Source organism: Pistacia vera, unplaced genomic scaffold, assembly GCF_008641045.1.
Source record: "Pistacia vera cultivar Batoury unplaced genomic scaffold, PisVer_v2 Contig265, whole genome shotgun sequence".
In the NCBI taxonomy this organism is placed as follows: domain Eukaryota; kingdom Viridiplantae; phylum Streptophyta; class Magnoliopsida; order Sapindales; family Anacardiaceae; genus Pistacia; species Pistacia vera.
In genome coordinates, this window is record NW_022196074.1 from 874,260 (window position 1) to 893,649 (window position 19,390).

Sequence of the window (19,390 nt, forward strand, 5' to 3'; positions counted from 1 at the left end):
CCAAGTGCGAGAGAGTTTATCTTGAGGCGTTACGAGAAACAGAAGAGGGAATCCTTGGCTAGAGAGGAGAGGAGGGGAAAGGAGAGCAGAAGATGTGGTGGCGACTTCACCAAGTCGTCAGCCTGCGGCCGGGGCTGGGTCATCTAAGACCGTAGTCTTGGATGAGGAGATTGAGATGATTACATTTAACATCTCGGCTTACTCAGTCACGACTTCCATGAGCCAGTTGGCTGACTCTTTCTTATTCTCAGCAGACGAGACTTGTTTGAACCAGATGGGTGCGATCGCGACCGCTGACTAGAGGGTTTCTCGTGCTTTCCAGGTATGAGCCGGAGTCTTACCTTATTGTGTTTATTGTGGTTGTATACTGATCAAGTTGTTTTGTTATGCAGAGCAGTGTTAGTGTATATTAGTGTATGCCCTAGAAACCATTCTTATTGTCAGTTTCAAAGCATTTTGTCTTGTATCAATATATATCATAAATAATATAAGAAAGAGTTCTTCAATTCATATATATAAATTGCTTCCTTTATTCAATCATGCATTTAAAATAAAGTATGTATATGAATTGTCCAGATAATTCATTTAATCGGTAAATGAATTATCAAAAGGGGTTTCCTACGGAAGCAATATAATTTGGGCAATTATATTGCATAGTAGGCATACTAGATGCTTCCGAAAGTTATCATGAGTTGATATAAGTACGGATGACGATAATAGTCATGTCACTGGGGCATTAGTATGGATTAGCAGTTGGTGAACTGTTTTTCGAATGTGATCGAATAACGACAAATTACTTGGAAAAGCATATAGTCAATGATTTATCGTTTGGTTATATAAGTGCACAATGTAGTATTTTGACTTGAGATATTGTGGTTGGATCTGATACGGATGTGTGCGGTTCATACGGTGTATAAGTACAAGACTAGTCATGTTTCGTATGATAAAGTCTATTTGGTCATGCGTGGTTCATATGCAGAAACGAACAATGGTCAAGAAGGGATCCATTGACTCGAAAATATAGGATCAGGAGTACCGCCGACTCTATCCGGATTCGAGTTCCTGGATGAACATCGATAAATGTCAGAAATCAGAATCTCTGGCCAGAGTCTATTATTAGTCATACAAAAGCAAGTTCGTGATGACGAGTTTCGAACATATTGATCGACGATTCGGTAGAAGATCGAGTTTAGGTTTTTGGCATTCCATGAATCTGTACTCAATTAGGATATATCAATGGAGAGACTATACCTGCATGGTACATATGATCTTAAATGAGTTCGATGAAGTATTTCTCCATCGTGGTTTAGGGACTATGACATATTGCTAGATGTTTACCATAGTCGTTGGGCCTCCGAAAAAGTTTTCAGATTCATCCAAAACCAGCTCATGACTAATCCACGGTGGACCTACATGGTCACACCAATAGCCTTGAGAAGTTAGAGAAGAATAAGAGAGAGAAATGATTATCTAAAGAGGGTTAGCACCTTCCGAGGGTAATGACAGGATTTCCATGGTAATAGTTACATAGAAAATTATTTGTGACATTTTAAGGGTTAAAATGATCAAGTAATAATTAATTGTATTTAATTATTATATCTTAAAGCGTTAAGATAAATGAGATGAACTAAAATAACATTTTAATAGTTAAATGGCAAAAGGGTAAACAATTGGGTTGTTAATGTAAACTAGTTTAGTTTACATGGGCCCTTGAATAATATTTGATTATTCAAAGGGTAAAATAATAAATACTTGGGCTCCTTTTAAAATAAGATTTTATTGGGGCATAGAAGTGAAAAATACCTAATTACAAAATGGCCCATGTATATATAAATGCAAATGGTTGCATTTTAGGTTAAGGATTCATTTTGTTCACTCAAAAGAAAAACAATCTCTCTCTCTTAGGTTTGGTCACTCTCTCACTCTCTCAAGGTGGTGTTAAAGTATGGAGGATTCATCATTTTGAATCTTGGCTTCATCAAACTTAAGCAAAGGAGAAGGAATAATGTTTTCAAGCTTTATTTGAAAATTTTTGAATCCTACTAATCCAACTCTTTACATGCTTTCAATCAATATTTTCTGCTACCTCTTCATGGTTTTCTATCAAGCAGCCTGCATCTGAAGAAGTCCATAGTGTCGCAAGAGAAAAGGATACATGATGTATCCAAATCAAATGCCAGTCTGCGCCAGAGAGAGGCGGCGGCCCAAAAAGCTGAGCGGGAGAGCTAGCAGCTTCTGAGAGAGGTTGAGGCCGAGTTGGATCGACTGAAGAGAGAGCTTGTTGAGAAGAATGCGGAGGTTGAGTCCCTAAGGGAGTAGTGCCTTAGTATCGCCGACGATGCCATCATCAGGGCGTGGGGAGAGTTGATGCTGGAGTATAAGGCCAGGAACACCTCCCATTGAAACCTGGACGAGGACATCCAGCTCATGCAAAAGATGATGGAGGAGGTGGCAGTTGGGTTTGCGGAGGAGCGGGTCGATGAGCAGGTGTTCAACCTTGCTAGCCAGCTGGGGCACTCAGTTATAGAGGATATGGGCGACCAGGCTGCAGGGGCGAGTGCTAGGGCCGATGACAGGGTGATCAAGTCGGAGATGGGTGAGACAACTCGCACCGATGATACTTAGGTTTATTGTTGCTCATGTATTTTTGGGGCCTGCGATGCGCTTCCCTGGCGTGTGTGCCTTACTTTTGTACTTGGTATTTAGCCGCTTGAGGTTCTGTTATATTATATTTGTGATTTTGTTTTGCCGTTTTCCTTGTTGATGAATGAGTTGATTGCTTGTTTGTTTGTAGATATATTAGGGGTTGAACTGACTGCTTATGCTGTGATTTTAACAAGGCCAATTGGATGAGTCGTGTGGACAGTCTACTGGGTTTGGCCGATTGGAGGTACAAGTTTTTCATTCAGTCTGGGCCGACTGAAGATGTAAATCTATAAATTGGTTTGGGTCGATTGAAAGTGTAAATGGATAAATTGGTCTGGGCCAATCGAAGGTTTAAACTTATGAATCGGTCTGGGCCGATCGAAGGTGTAAAGTTACGAATCTGTCTGGGCCGATCGAAGGTAAACTTATGAATTGGTCTGGGCTGATCAAAGGTGTAAACTTACAAATCGATCTGGGTCGATCGAAGGTGTAAATTTATGAATCGGTTTGAGCCGATCAAAGGTGTAAACAGTTCTATTGCTGAATAGTACTTTTATTGTATTCGGGCAATGAGGCCGACTGATGGTAAATGAGGTGGATAGGCCTACTCATCCCTTTTTTTTTAAAACAGAAAAAAGAAAACAGAAATGTCAACGGAGGAGTTAAACTAAAAGTAGTAACGTTTGAGATGGACTGCATTCCAACTGTTGTTGATGTCTTTGCCTTCGGGGGTTCAGGAGTAGTAAGTATGACACCGAGCCTGCTTCCACTTACGTTGCTTGACCCAGCCACTGAGAGCGTCCACTTTGAAGGCGATCTGCTATTCATGCACAGTAACTCTCTTTCTGCTTGGACGGTGATGTTCGAGGTGAAATCAGCAATAAAGTCTGCCACTGCCTGGGATTTGACGGCGGTGTGGGAATGGAAGGATATGTCGAACTCACTAAGCTCTATTGTCAATTGTGTGAGTTGGCATGATAACTCTGGTTTATGTAGTGTCTTCTTGAGTGGGAATGAGGTGAGTACGATTATGGAATGACATTGAAAATATGGCATGAGCTTCTTGGATGCATGGATGAGGGCGAGTGCCAGTTTCTTCAGCTGACTGTATCGTGTCTCCTCGTCGAGGAGTGATTTGCTTACATAGTAAACCAGTAGTTGCTTCATATTATCCTCCCGAACTAACGCTGCTGAGATTGTTGTCTCTGAAACTGCCAGATAGGTGTAAAGCTTTTCCCCATCCATAGGCTTGGAAGGGAAGGGAAGGGAAGGGGAGGGGGGGGGGGGGGGGGGGGTGGGAAGGGGTATCTCTTCAGCTGTTGCAAGGCTTCCTCGCAGGATGGGGTTCATTCAAACTTCTTGGATTTCTTGAGCATGTGGAAGAAATGGTGGCACTTGTCGGTGGATATGGAGATGAAGCGGCTCAAGGCAGCTACTTGTCCTACTAGGCGCTGTACGTCTTTGATGGAAGTTGGTGATGATATGTTGAGGATTGCTCGGATTTGGTTAGGGTTGGCTTCTATCCCACGCTGAGTTACCATGTATCCTAGGAATTTTCCTGATGAGACCCCGAACGAGCATTTGGTCAGATTCAGCTTCATGTTATACTTTCTTAGGATGATGAATGCTTGGCTGAGGTGGTCGAGATACTGCTTGACTATGAGGGACTTGACGAGCATGTCGTCGATGTACACTTCCATGGTGTCCCTAAGGTGTTCAACGAACATTTTGTTGACTAGCCGTTAATAGGTAGTCACGGTGGATCTGGCCGGAAAAGGCCATAATGACGCACGACCGGCAAGATCCAGCTGGTCATGTGCAGATACGGCAACTCCGGCCACCCTCCGGCGGTGGTGGCCGGCTGTCCGTATTTGAGGGTGGGTTGGGGGTGTTTTTGTTAACTTTTAATGTTTTATTATAGGGGTGTTTTTGTAAATAAACAAACATAGGAGGTATTTTATTAATTTATAAATCTTACATCATAATACCCGCCCAATTCAACTTTTTTTTAACTTTTTTCAAAAGAAATTTCCCAAAAACCCAAAATTTTGAACCAAACGGAGCCTATCTATAACTTTTACTATTACCGTTGGATTAACAACGATGAATTGTTCACAAGAAGGTTAAAAAGATTAAGTTATAAATTTAACTCACAGTATTTTAACGTTACAATAATTAATATATCGCTTATTCAAGCTTCTTATAATTAATTATTATATAAATATTATAGCTATTAATATAAATAATTAGTAAAATTACGATGATGAAAATGGTATTCAATATTTTATAATTTAAAAATAAATATTAATACTGGACTGTGATCTCTTAACAAAAGCTTTAAATTAAATGAATTTTATATTTTTATTAATAACACTGGATTAATTATGACATTGAATTTGTTAAATAAAATATTGAATTACTAAACGGGCCGAAAGAGTCAGAGCCGCGAAAGCTTATTGGGCCGGGCCACATATGGCAAGCAGGACAGTTTGTGTGGTCCATATGATTCACTAAAAACATCCCATTTGTACTACTTGTACTGAAACTCCAAACTCAAATAATACCAATCTGGTACTACCATTATTTTGCTTTCTTTCTCTTCCTTATTGTACTACATAGTGTAAACCGATTTTCAGAATAATAAAAATAAATATTTCGTTATATTGATTTCATGATGTTGCCTCACCAGCCTGGGATTCCCATACGTATTGCTACTTATCATTGTGCTTGGTGGTGACAATAATCTTCTCTGCCACCAAGTAAGCTGCTGCTGAGTAGAAACCAACACCAAATTGACCAATCAAACTGACATTAAATTTATACAGTCCAATCGGTCAACAAAGGAAGCACTCGTGACACTTCAACTTGGAAATTTTCAATTTTCAATCGGTCAACTGATTTGTATACGTATGCCTCTTTGTTTTTTCTTGTACGTCATCTAATAAGTTGCTTTGCAAGTCAAAGTTTTGCCCCACCATGATGGGTTGAATTCGATTCTAGAAGATTAAGATTACAAATTCGATGCCTTTGTTGGCGGTCGTCGACATATATTTATCAGATTAGTGCTTGAAATCTTTTATATGTTTGGGTTCCGTAGTAAAATAAATAAATAGAACGATATCTACTCTTCAAATTCCGATTAGGAAGAGAAAATACATGCATTGACAGTAGAAATCAATTTTGTTCCATCAAGAGACACATTAATTTGATTCAAGAATTTTGTTCCATAAAGAAACGAAGATAACAGTATATACATATGTGCCGCAAAGGTAATCGATTTTTCAGGCGATATCTTCCTCTTGGTCCCCTTGGCGATTGCTTCCAATCAGAAAACGCAAGCCCCTTATTAGAAAAACAAATTAATTAGCCTCAATATTAAAGAAAAAGTTTAAACAAATGATGGTATAGTTAAATTCTGATATTTAATTTCTGTCAGTACCTAATCCTGCGTAGATGATCAATCCCTCTTGCTCTAACACCTCTAACAGTGACTTCTCCGTCTTCGCCAATCCTAAAGGAGATTTGAAAAAAATCAATGAACGCTTGGGGAGTCAGAACCTTGTTGACGCACTCAACACCATCAGCAAAAATTCTTATAACAGTCGGTCTCCCAGCTTGTTTGGCCCGTCTGTGGAACATGGTAGCTCCAATCTTCTTGGTGTGATTAGAGGGTTCTAGTTGGATTATGTATGAATAAAAGCCATCAGGGGCAGACCGGCGGCTCTCTTTAAGTTGTATGACACGATTGCTTAAGTTCACCAGCACGACGGCTCTAGCAAACAGTTGAGTCATGATCGTCCTTCTCATTTCAGAGAAAGAAATGTTGTTGTAACAAAAAGGATGGAGCTATTTAAAGGGGGTCAGCCCTTCGCCGCTGTGCAACCATCAATTTCGAAGACTGATTTTATATTTGCTTTTTCCTCTTTGCTTAAGATTGGATGGTTATCCAGAGCTTAATACGTTATCCTAAATTTAAACTTACATATACATTTTACGTCATAATATTACGTCTCATAGCATGCATTTGTTTTAAGTCGGAGCTGGAGACTGGAGTTCTCTTAAAAGTGTTTAGAATTCATACGCAAGTGATGTTTTAATTCGCATGTGATATTTGTGTTTATTTAAGAAATTGATTTTATAGATATCTGGCTGGTGCTGGTGCCTAAAAACCACCAAAAAAAAATAAAAAATAAAAAAATTCCAAACTTTTGCAAAAAATGATGTAGTAAGGTAACTACCTTTGAATGACTGAGTGGTTTGATATAGACTCTTGAGTGTATTATTCAATAGGTTGTGAGTTCGAATCCCTCTTCGATTGTTAATAGGGGTAGCTACTGAAGTTCTTATCCGATCAATAATTTCAGGATTCTGAGGATTACTTTAAGTATGCGTAAATTTATTTAGACACCCTCAATCTTTAAAAAAAAATAATAATAATAATAATAATAATGTAGCAAGACTTGTAGTCCACTAATTAGCTGCCCCTTAATCAAACTCCCAATTCAATAACTCCAATCTACAGCTTCAATTTATACCTCTTCTTTCTAGTCATAAACTATTGTACTATAATCCAAACTGCAAATGTATTTCATTCAAAACTAAATTAACAACTATTAAATATTATTAATATTGCGTAAGATGATCCATCGAATTTTCATTTGTTTCATATACAAAAGTAATAGCCATGAGGAGAAAATAAACATAGAAATCACAGTTGCTTCAACTTCTAACAGCACTCACTTTAACTACGGAGGCAAATTTTAATTTTAGAGCGACGAAGTCTCCCATATCTTCTGCAACTGCGAGCAGCTGGCCTTGGGAGATTCTTACCGCACACAATAGTCTCAAGCAAATTGGCCTGCCATGGCGGACACATTAATTCTTGCCGTCTCTTGCCACTTTTTTCTTTGGGGAGGCATGTTGAAATGGCTTTCTACTGTATGTGGATTAATCATAATGTTAAGTTAAAATGTTTACTCTAGGCCATCTATTGAATTAATTAATCCTCAACTGTGTTAATTTGTCACATCATAAGTTTTGATCATTAGCCGGTAGTTTGCCGTATTATAAGAACTTGTGAATTACTTATTAATTTTTTATGATCGAAGATATCTAGATCAGTTTATGCACATCTAAACTTATCTTCTGAAATTTTAAAATCATCAATCTAATAAAAACTCCAATAATCATCCCTATTAATAACCAAACAAAGACTTAAACTTAAAATTTTTAAAGTAATACACCTAAGAGTCCTCATCGAACCACTCAACCATAATTTATAAATCATAACCCACCGATTAGAAGGTGATAAAAGTAACGCTCGAAACAATTATTCATATTTTTCTATTCACAGTTGTTAGATTTTATCAAAACAAAGGTTAGAAAATAGTTAAGATTCATATTCAGCTGCTTGCTAAACCGGCCCGAATAATTAGAGCGCAGAGGCTGGTTAGCAGGGCAGGCCTATTTTAAATAGCACATTAATTAATATTTACCATTCAGTTTACAAAGTAATTGATTCAGATATATATAATTTCTTTTTACCTTTTAACGACCTTTATTGAGAATACAAATGGTCTGAGACTGAGAACATCTGATCTAGCTGCTAGCTCGTAACTCGATCGTTACATTACATACTTACCTATTGAACACCCCCCGCAAGCTTTAAGCTGTATTTTTATGACTAAACCGAAGCTAGAATTCACAACAGACCCTGATGCACCTGCTACCACCTTGACAAAGTTTGATACATTTATTATCCCCATGTTGCTTCTGAAGATCATCTTTCCTGCAAAGAATATACCAGCAACCAGAAAGTGTAATGCCTGCAAATCCAAGGAAAAGAATCATGTAGGCTAAGAAACAAAAAAGTCGTTTATAATGTCTGCAAGGATCTTCACATTGGGTTAACGTTCTTGGCGGTACATTCGTGGAATCTCGATTCATTTGTGTTCTACTTTTCTCTAGTTCATTGTACTCGCACCAGTTCTCGTCTTGTTGGGTTTTAGTTCTCAAGTATTTGAGTCCTTTTATATATAACGCAACCAAATTAAGTATGGTGGCTAACAAGGAGACGGTAAAGAGGAACCAGCGGTCTGAGCATCTGAGAGATGTTACCCCATTGCAAATTGCTGTCAGTATAACGCCTTGAAACACGAAGTAGTAGTTTGCAAGCTGGAAAGCAGTTGACTGAAGATTTTGAAGACGCCCTTCATTCTCTTTAATTGTGGCTTTCAATTCCTCAAGCCTCTTTTCGTTTTCTCCGCGATCCATGGCAAAAAAGAGGAAGGAAAATTTTGGAGAATTAAACGATTGTTTATGAAGTAAGTTAAAATCTGTGAAAGTGTATATAGGAATTTATAGACAAATTAAAGCAGATTTCCTCCCAAAACGGACAATATCTTGATAATAGACCGAAATGTTACATTAAAAACTTTACAAATTGTAGTTGGACTAAAATTACTTGGTTTTAAGATTTTTTGTGGAGTGGAGCTTAGCATGGGCATGCAGTGGCTGCGCGGAAGATGGGCATACCGGTCGGTCTGATTCTTTTGTCGATTTACTAGTAGACTACTATAATTCCTGGATTTATTTGCTGGACGAATTTGCACCGAGGATGTTTCTTATACATATCTTGTAATCAGGATGGTCTTACGTACGTATTGTTAGCTGTTGTAATCATGTTATCGTCAGCTGATTGAACCTCTAGTCTTAGTTTTCAAGAACCAATTTCATTAATATTTATCAATTAATTGATACGATAATGAAAAGTTAATAAAATAAGATTCCATTTTCTTTCTATTCTTTTCGGACATAGGAATTAGTTACTGCATTAACCTCAACCGCATAGCCTAGCCTGTTAGCAGATATTTGTTTAATTTCTGCTTATGCATTAGCATCCTCTGGAATTCTATGTTAGATATGGTGTATACTTCTCTTAGTCTTGACGAATTATCTGTCTACGACGACTCACTCAAGGATTTAGAGTTAGTTTACTAATATTTAGGTCTGGGTTGGGTTAGATTTGGATAAACCCAAATAGGGTTAGGATTCTATTATGTATTCTATATAATAATGGAAAACCTAATGTGTGGAAAGAATAGAGAATGAGAATGAGCTGCCATGATAATTGCACCAATTTTTGATATTTAATAAAATTCTCTTTTTTAATTCCTTAATTAGAATAAACCAGGTAAATCATTGTGTTATGTTATTATTTTATACTTTACTTACGATGTGTTTCAACAGCTACAACATTATACCATATATATGATAACTAGGGAGTCAAAAAATCATATTATTAATATTTCCTAATATTGTGAAGATTTTGATTATTTTGATGATTGAAGATTAATTTATTGAAGACTTAATATATATAATGTGGAAACATGATACTAGAATATAAAATAACCAAAGTCAATAAGTAAAGTTAACCTAAGCATTTATGATGAATGGCATTACATAGAAAATTTCCAAGCTCCGGAATTTCACGAGAGCTTCATCTACTGAGTAGTTCTTAATTGACAATTCAGTAGTAAACATAGCGTGTGGAATGCTAACATATCTTTCCAATATTTTGAGAATCTTTTGAGCTCGTAACTGTTAATTCTGGCCAATATATCTTGATGATCAATTTGCCACTTTCCTACCAAGTTTAATCGTCATTTTCTCCTCTTGATGTTACCGTTCACGACAGAGTTATAATTTAATGCCATTTGTCGGCCTTCAGGTTAGATTTGACACCGGAGAAGAATAATACTTATCTTCATTCACAGCCACAGGCATTATTGAATTTGCACCAAGGATGTTTCTTATACATATCTTGTAATCAGGATGGTCTTACGTTTACCTACTATTGCACCCACTGATTAATACTAGTATTGTCAAAACGATGGCCTAAATTCTAAAGCCATCAAAATACCAATTCATGTCTTTTATTAATATCGTGTTATCGTCAGTTGATTGAACCTCTAGTCTTAGTTTTCAAGAACCAATTTCATTAATATTTATCAATTAATTGATACGATAATGAAAAGTTAAGATTCCATTTTCTTTCTATTCTTTTCGGACATAGGAATTAGTTACTGCATAGCCTAGCCTGTTAGCAGATATTTGATTAATTTCAGCTTATGCATTAGCATCTTATGGAATTCGATGAAATTCTATGTTGGATATAGTGTATACTTTTTTTAGTCTTGACGAATTATTTGTCTACGACGACTCACACGAGGGTTTAGAATTAGTTTACTAATATTTGGGTCTGGGTTGGGTTAGATTCCGATAAACTCAAATAGAGTTAGGGTTCTATTATGTATTATATGTAATAGTGAAAAACCTAATGTATGAAAAGAATAGAGAGTGAGAGTGAGCTACCATGGTAAATATTGTGTCAAGTTTTGATATTTAATAAAATTCTCTTTTTTAATTCCTTAATTAGAATAAACCAGGTAAATTATTATATTATGTTATTATTTTATACTTTACTTGTGACGTGTTTCAATATTCTACAACATTATACAATATATATGATAACTAGAGAGTCAAAAAATCATATTATTAATATTTCCTAATATTGTCGAAGATTTTGATTATTTTAATGATTGAAGATTTTATTGAAGACTTAATATATATAATGTGGAAACATGATACCAGAATATGAAATAACCAAAGTCAATATGGAAAGTTAACCTAAGCATTTATGATGAATGGCATTACATAGAAAATTTCCAAGCTCCGGAATTTCACGAGAGTTTCATCTACCGACTAGTTCTTAATTGACAATTCAGTAGTAGTCAACATAGCGTGTGGAATGCTAACATATCTTGATGATCAATTTGCCACTTTCCTACCAAGTTCAATCGTCATTTTCTCCTCTTGATGTTACCGTTCACGAGTCACGACAGAGTTATAATTTAATGCCATTTGTCGGCATTCAGGTTAGATTTTACACCGGAGAAGAATAACACTTGTCTTCATTCACAGCCACAGGCATTATTGAATAATCTCGATTGGTATCGATCGACAGTGAAAGAAAAAGAATAAAAATACACAAGATATTCCAGCACGAATGTTTTTTGTGTATGTTGTTAAGAATCTAGGCTTCTAGCTGGTTGGAATAGTCAAGTGTAGGATAAGGTTTCGAGGATGCTTCCTCATGAAAGGGCCCGAGACTGAGTTTGTATAAAGAGCTTGGTTCGGCTGCAGTGTGTGGTGAAACCAAAGTAAACCATCGTATCTTAAGCAAAACGTACAGTTCGGTTTATTTTTAAAGAGTTATTTACCCTTGAGTAGCTACTTGAATGTATCTTTAATTCTGGTTGTTTAATTCCAGGGGCAGCCTGTTGATTTCTTCTCTGCTTCTATTTGAAGTAAGCGTTTTTGAAAATAAATTTTATTAGAAATATTAATAGTCAGAGGTCAGCTTTAAAGTGTGCTGCTCCATGCAGTTGCTAAAACTTTTCTTCAGTTTTGTTTACTTTAATCTGAGTTAGTACAAATTCGGAAGAGGTTGTGATGGGAGAGGGAAAATCAAAGCTAGATGAACTCAGTAACAGCTATAACGAATTGAATTCCATCAGTGAAAAACAAGAGAAGAGAGTTAGATATCTCGAAACAAGGGCGATAAATTTGGTAACCTCCTATTGTTTCTACCAAGCTATCATTTTCTTTTCTATTTCTCACTCATCTAACGTTTTGTGCAATAAACGGTGGATTCCATTTTTCCTTTCCTTGTTGATCGCTATCATTGCTGGCCCTACCTTCATAAGCACCCTTATCAACTGGGCAGGAACTCAGTATCATTACGAGTCGAACTTAATAGAGTTGGAGATTTTACACTACCAGATGGTCATAGTCCAAAATAACCACACGCAGAATAGAGATAGATATCAGCAGCAACAGCAACAACAGGATCTGAAACCAGATATGTTCAAAGTGTACCAGCGGTATGCTTATCTTTTTGCAATCTCATTTGCCTTGGTTGCCTTTACAGTTGTGATACTACATGCGAATTGGACTATCCCATGCATTCGTTGATGCCCCAAAACACCAGGAGGTGGTTGAGCTTTTCCAGACAATCCTATAATACATATTATATATCTAGGTTTTATGAATTTGATCGTCTATTTTTCCAGTTCTAGTTTTGTAATAGTTTTTCTACCTCTCTCAGACAGTCAGGAGCCAGCGTTGGCAAGACTGATGCACGGGCACACACACACACACACACACGCACATATATATAAACGATATAATTGTACTTCACGTCTAGGTCTTGTGTATTTTACAGCTTTATATGAGTACTGGTTGTGCCGCCGCCGCCGCCGCCGCCGTAGTTAGAAGTCACGAGTATTTATAATGTATTTTGTTGGTTTGATATTGGTAGTTATGCAAATAATAAAATTTCTGTGGGCTTTTGTATATATTCTTTCAGTTAATTTCTCATTGCTTTGAGAATTACCATTTGTGGTTGAACTTCCTATAGGTACAAAAACTTAATCAAGGGTCTGTTTGGTCGTATTTATTAAATAAGTTATCTTATCAATTATGGAATAAATTCAATAGTTTAATGTTAAATAATTTAAAATTAATAAATTAATATTAAAAAGCTCTTTTAACATTTTTTTAATCAAATAATTAACTAATTTTTCATAAAAGTTATTTTTTATTAGTTTTTTATTTTTTTCTATAAACTCTACTTTAATTAGCTCTTCCCTCAAACAAACTCTGCTTTAATTAGCTCTTACTCTTATAAGAAGATGATTTACAATGGTTTCTTATAAAAAGTAGCCCCCGACTTTGGGATTTGTTTAATTGATGGTTTTTTTTAGGTCTTTCGGATTTTTTGTTTTAGCATTTGTTATTGTTAATCTCACATTGTAAACTGTTAGGGCAAAAAATTGTCTTGGGCTTGACGATGCCCAACAACGAAATAAACATGTCACGGTTCAAGGTCTCAACCCAATTCCGATTGGGCCTACGCTTAAAATCACATTGTGAACTACCCACTTTATGAGTTGGGCTATCCTATAAGTTAAACTCAATTGGGTTTCAGCCCATTAGCCTACAACAGTCTATAAATAGAAAATCAGAATCCCATTCTATTTCCTCTTCTACTAAGATTCCAAATCTTACTCAAACTATCAAACTTAATACAATAAGGTCAAGAAATCATATCTCTTTCATAATAGAGATTATCTCCCAAAATAGGACTTAGTGTCCAACTAAGATTCCAAATCTTATTTAAACTATTAAACTTAATCTGATAAAGTCAAGAAATCATATTTCTTTCTTGATAGGGATTATCTCCAAAAAAAGAGGACTCAACGTCCTACTAGGATTCCAACCCCTTTGGGTTCACTATAAAAACAGAGGCTTGCCCTCTCATTAGGCTTGCAATCTCCTATAGTCAATCTACACTACTTAAAACCATCTATTTGCTCCTAAGTTCTCCTAAGTTCTTGCTCCCAAGAACTCGACGCTTTCGCCGTAGTCTTAGCCTCCTACAAGACTCCTGGTAATTCTTCATCTCCTTAATTCTTATCAAATAATCTCTTTCAGCCTTGCTGACTTGAGTGTCGGAGTGCCTACGACAAACACCACCTCGGTGTTTTTTGAAAGCTTCATGCTTGTCCTTTCATGTGTGCAGGTCTAGTGGATTGTCAGTGGTCTCAACCTCATGGGATCAGACCCAATTTTCATGACGGTAGATTTTTTTCATCTACAGTTTGGCGCCCACCGTGGGGCCTTGAAAATCATCTACCAACAACGACTTACAACATGGGAGGCGACACGGAACTCATTTTGACTAACAATGTTAATCAGAAAATCCCATCATTATAAGAATTTTTTTTCCTTTATTTTTTTTTCGTTTGTTTTATCTATTCACATGCCATATTCTATCTATTTGGCATATCGTAATTTATTTTATATTATATCCATTTAGCCGGTAGTATAAGACCTTGAAGCTCATATTATTGTTCTAAATTAATAATAGAATAATAATATGTCAGAATTTAAAGTGGTGTTCCTAAACCACTTGATTCATTGACTTTGCTTCAACAATCTCTCTTCTCTAATCCTCTGTTCTGACAAGGCTATAGCTTCTGTCTCTAACCTCTCGACACGCGCCTTTTCACTTCAATCATCAAACCACCAGGTGGTCTGCCACCGTCATCAGAGCTTTGCAATGCATTACCCGCCATAAAACCAGTCAATTTATTCATTCAAGAAGATGCCGCAATACGCCAGTATCTCCAGGACCTCCGCTCCATTAGAAGGTAACTTAAACTCGACCAACCTTGATCCAATCCCAATTCAACATCACGGAGATTTGCCACCACTTTGAAACCCAAAACCCGTCCAACTGTTCTCCTAAAATCACCCTAACAGCTTCTCCAATCACATAGTTAAATCATAAAAACACAGCAGTAATCCTCTCAAAACACCCAAAGTCATCTACTAAACACGAAGAGAAACCCCCCAAACAAAACCTACTTAAGTGACGCCACCCCACTCTTGCCTAATCTCCTTACCCCAAAACTCCAAACTCGAACCATCGCCCCTTCCCAACCAATACATATCAGCTCAAACCACTTTCACATCACAATCTCTAGCACACTTGTCACAAAAGCCCTCACGCTCCCCGCTATTTGCAAACTTTCCACTCCCCACTGCAACTCAGCACCACTAAACAACACGAGTAGTCCACTCAATGATATTTGGGTCTGCACATACAATATCAGCGTGCCCATTTAGTTCAGCCCAAAAGTGAATCACGTGCCCACTTAACTTCAACTGGTTCAGCTCTGACATAGAAAGTAACACCCCTCTCTCCACTCGGTCCAGCAAGCATAGGTGGCAGCACTTGAAGGGGTAATGTATGTGTCATTATCTCCTTTTAACTACCACTCTATTTGGTTAAATCTTTCTCTATTCGGCCCATTACTTAAATACATGCATCCCATTTTTCCATTTAGCTCACTCTTTATTCAGTCCATAATACATGCACATCATGCATATTGACTCTCCATTCGGCTCTTTGCTTAAAACAAGCATGCCATGCATGTCATTGCTCCAGCTTCAATCAAATGTTTTCAACTACAAAGTCGGTCACGCTGACTAGGCCATATAGCCCTCAAAGGTTTCAACTACAAGTCGGTCACGCCGACTCGACTGCAAGCTCCACTTGGCATACACCTTCAATCGACCCAGACCGATTTATGAGTTTACACCTTCGATCGACTCAAACCGATTCATGAGTTTACACCTTCGATTGGCCCAGACTGATTCATGAGTTTACACCTTCGATCGGCCCATACTGGTTCATGAGTTTACACCTTAGATCGGCCCAGATCGGTTCATAAGTTTACACCTTCCATCGACCCAGACCGGTTCATGAGTTTACATCTTCTATCGGTCCAGACCGGTTCATGAGTTTACACCTTCCATCGGCCCAGACCGATTCATGAGTTTACACTTTCCATCGGCTCAGACCGATTCATGAGTTTAGACCTTCCATCGGCCTAGACCGATTCATGAGTTTACACCTTTGATCGGCTCAGACCGATTCATAAGTTAACACCTTTGATTGACCTAGACCGATTCATAAGTTTACACCTTCGATCGACCCAAACTGATCCATGAGTTTACACCTTCAATCAGCCTAGACTGATCCATGAGTTTACACCTTCGATCAGTCCAAACCGATTCATGAGTTTACACCTTCGATCAGCTCAGACAGATTCATGAGTTTACACCTTCGATCGGCTCAGACCGATTCATGAGTTTACACCTTCCATTAGCGCAGACCGATTCATGAGTTTACACCTTCGATCGACCTAGACTGATTCATAAGTTTACACCTTCGATCGGCCCAAAACGATTCATAAGTTTACACATTCGATCAACCCAAACTGATTCATAAGTTTACACTTTCGATCAGCCCAGACCGATTCATAAGTATACACCTTCGATCGGGCCATTTCGATTTATAGATTCACACATTCAATCGGCCCATACCGATATATAGATTCACACATTCAATCGGCCCAGACCGATTGAAGGACTTGCACCTCAAATCGACAAGTTATCGACCTAATCCACACAACGATCATCTGATCTAACAAGCTGCTATCACTAATCCGCTTAGTCTGCACTCATTCGATTAAATCTACTCTCTAAGCTAAATATTCTTTAACTTAGGGAGTGAAGGGCTAACTGTTAAGGCCAAAAATCTTCTTGGGCTTAACGAGGCCCAATAACGAAATAAATATGTCACAGCCCAAGGCCTCAACCCAATCCCGATTGGGCCTACGCTTAAAATCACCTTGCGAACAACCCACTCTATGAGTTGGGCTATCCGATAAGTTAAGCTCAACTGGGTTTCAGCCCATTAGCCTTCAACAATCTATAAATAGGAAATCATAATCTCATTATATTTCCTCTTCTACTAAGATTCCAAATCTTACTCAAACTATCAAACTTAATACGATAAGGTCAAGAAATCATATCTCTTTCATGATAGGGATTATCTCCCAAAATAGGACTTAGTGTCCTACTAAGATTCCAATCTTATTTAAAGTATTAAACTTAATCTGATAAGGTCAAAAAATCATATCTCTTTCATGATAGGGATTATCTCCCAAAATAGGACTTAGTGTCCTACTAAGATTCCAAATCTTATTTAAACTATTAAACTTAATCTGATAAGGTCAAGAAATCATATTTCTTTCTTGATAGGGATTATCTCCCAAAAAAGATGACTCAATGTCCTACTAGGATTCCAACCCCTTGGGTTCACTATAAAAACAGAGGTTTGCCCTCTGATTAGGCATGCAATCTCCCATAGTCAATCTATACTACTCCAAATCATCTATTTGCTCTTAAGTTCTTGCTCCCAAGAACCCGACGCCTCCGCCGTAGTCCTAGCCTCCGACAAGATTCCTGGTAATTCTTCATCTCCTTAATTCTTATCAAATAATCTCTTTCAGCCTCGCTGACTTGAGCGTTCGAGTGCCTACGACAAACACCACCCCGATGTTTTCTGGAAGCTTCATGCTTGTCTTTTCATGTGTACAGGTCTAGCGGATTGTCAATGGCCTCAACCTCAGGGGATCAGACTCTATTTTCATGACGGTAGATTTTTTTGCATCTACACAAACTAGTCATTTTCAGCTGTAATTAAACTACACTCAAATACCTTAAATTTGGTCTCCTAATAGCATATTTGCACACCTAATAGCATATTTGCACAAGGAAAACGTCATCTAAGTTTGTGTTAATTAATAAATTGAATTCAAAGTTTACAGAAAAATAAGGATTTAAAAAAAAAAAAAATACAAAATTTCAACAGAAGTAGAAAATTAATACATGATAGATATATCCAATCTAGTGGCCGGTCGTATTGCAGCACAATTACTACAAAAACCTACAAGATGAGCAAAAATGTATCTCAATATCTCATATATTGGGTCATGCCTGTTGATGGAGATAATTACTGGTTCTACTTCCTCATATGTTGGTTAAACACTCAACTCGATTGGGCCTAACTCTGATAGTATAATAAAATTTGAGGTGGGCTTAACTTCTCACCTAATAAGGTCTTTTTGAATGAGAGGGTTACCCTCTTTATTAACTAGTAGATTTGAGCGTGTTTAGATAGTGTGAGATTCCAACAAAGTGTATATATGATGTAGGATAAGAAAAATAGGTGCAATTACAACGTAATAAAGAACAATATTTTTCATTAATCATGAGGTTTCTCTCAAAGAATATAACTACTAATACCCATATATATAATGAAAGGAAGATGTAATATATTCTTAGTTCGTGGTTTGGAATAGATTAATACAGGTTGTCTAATGGACTGATAATCCAATTGAATTTCATTTTTGAACAGCTCAATAAAACAAGAATTTACAGTACTTAAATTTCTCATACAGAATAGCACATATTCAGTATATACAAATACAGATTAATATATTTACACCACGTACAATAACCCTTATTCTGGAAACTCTACTTTAATTAGCTCTACCCTCAATAACTCTACTTTAATTAGCTCTTACTCTTATAAAAAGATGATTTACAATGACCGACTTGGGATTTGTTTAATTGATGTTTTTTTGGGTCTTTCGGATTTTTGTTTTAGCATTTGTTATTGTTATTCCACATTGTTTTTTCACCCCAATGGGTCGTTGAGCTGAGCTACCCCCAATATTTTCATCACTTATGTTTAGAGAATTTGACGATATGTCACAAGGCATAGATTGGGGAGACTTTGAAGTGGGAGTCTCTGATTCTTGTGATTCAAACCTATCGGTTTGCCTTTAAAATACTTCTGCGGCGTTAACATTATCTGTAAATTTTTCAATATCCTTAAGTATAGGCGACACATGATCAAATTTGAAACCTTTCTCGTAACTTTTATCTTGTGCTAGTAATGTTTTTCTATATTAAATATAATGTTTATTTGATTAAATAAATACTTAATTTTATTAAATTAGTATAATTTTCAAAATAATTATTATTTAATAAAAATATCATTTCCAATATTTAATTAATATATACAAAAATAATGAATGAAATAGATTAATTGTTGATTATTACAATAAAAGAAAAAAAAAGAATATTCTTTTTGGTGTAATATTTGGTGTTGTGGATTGGAGATGAAATAGTGTTTTACACCAAAATTTGCACCAATTTGGTGCAATTTTGCACCAAATTGGTGCAATGGGTTGGAGATGGT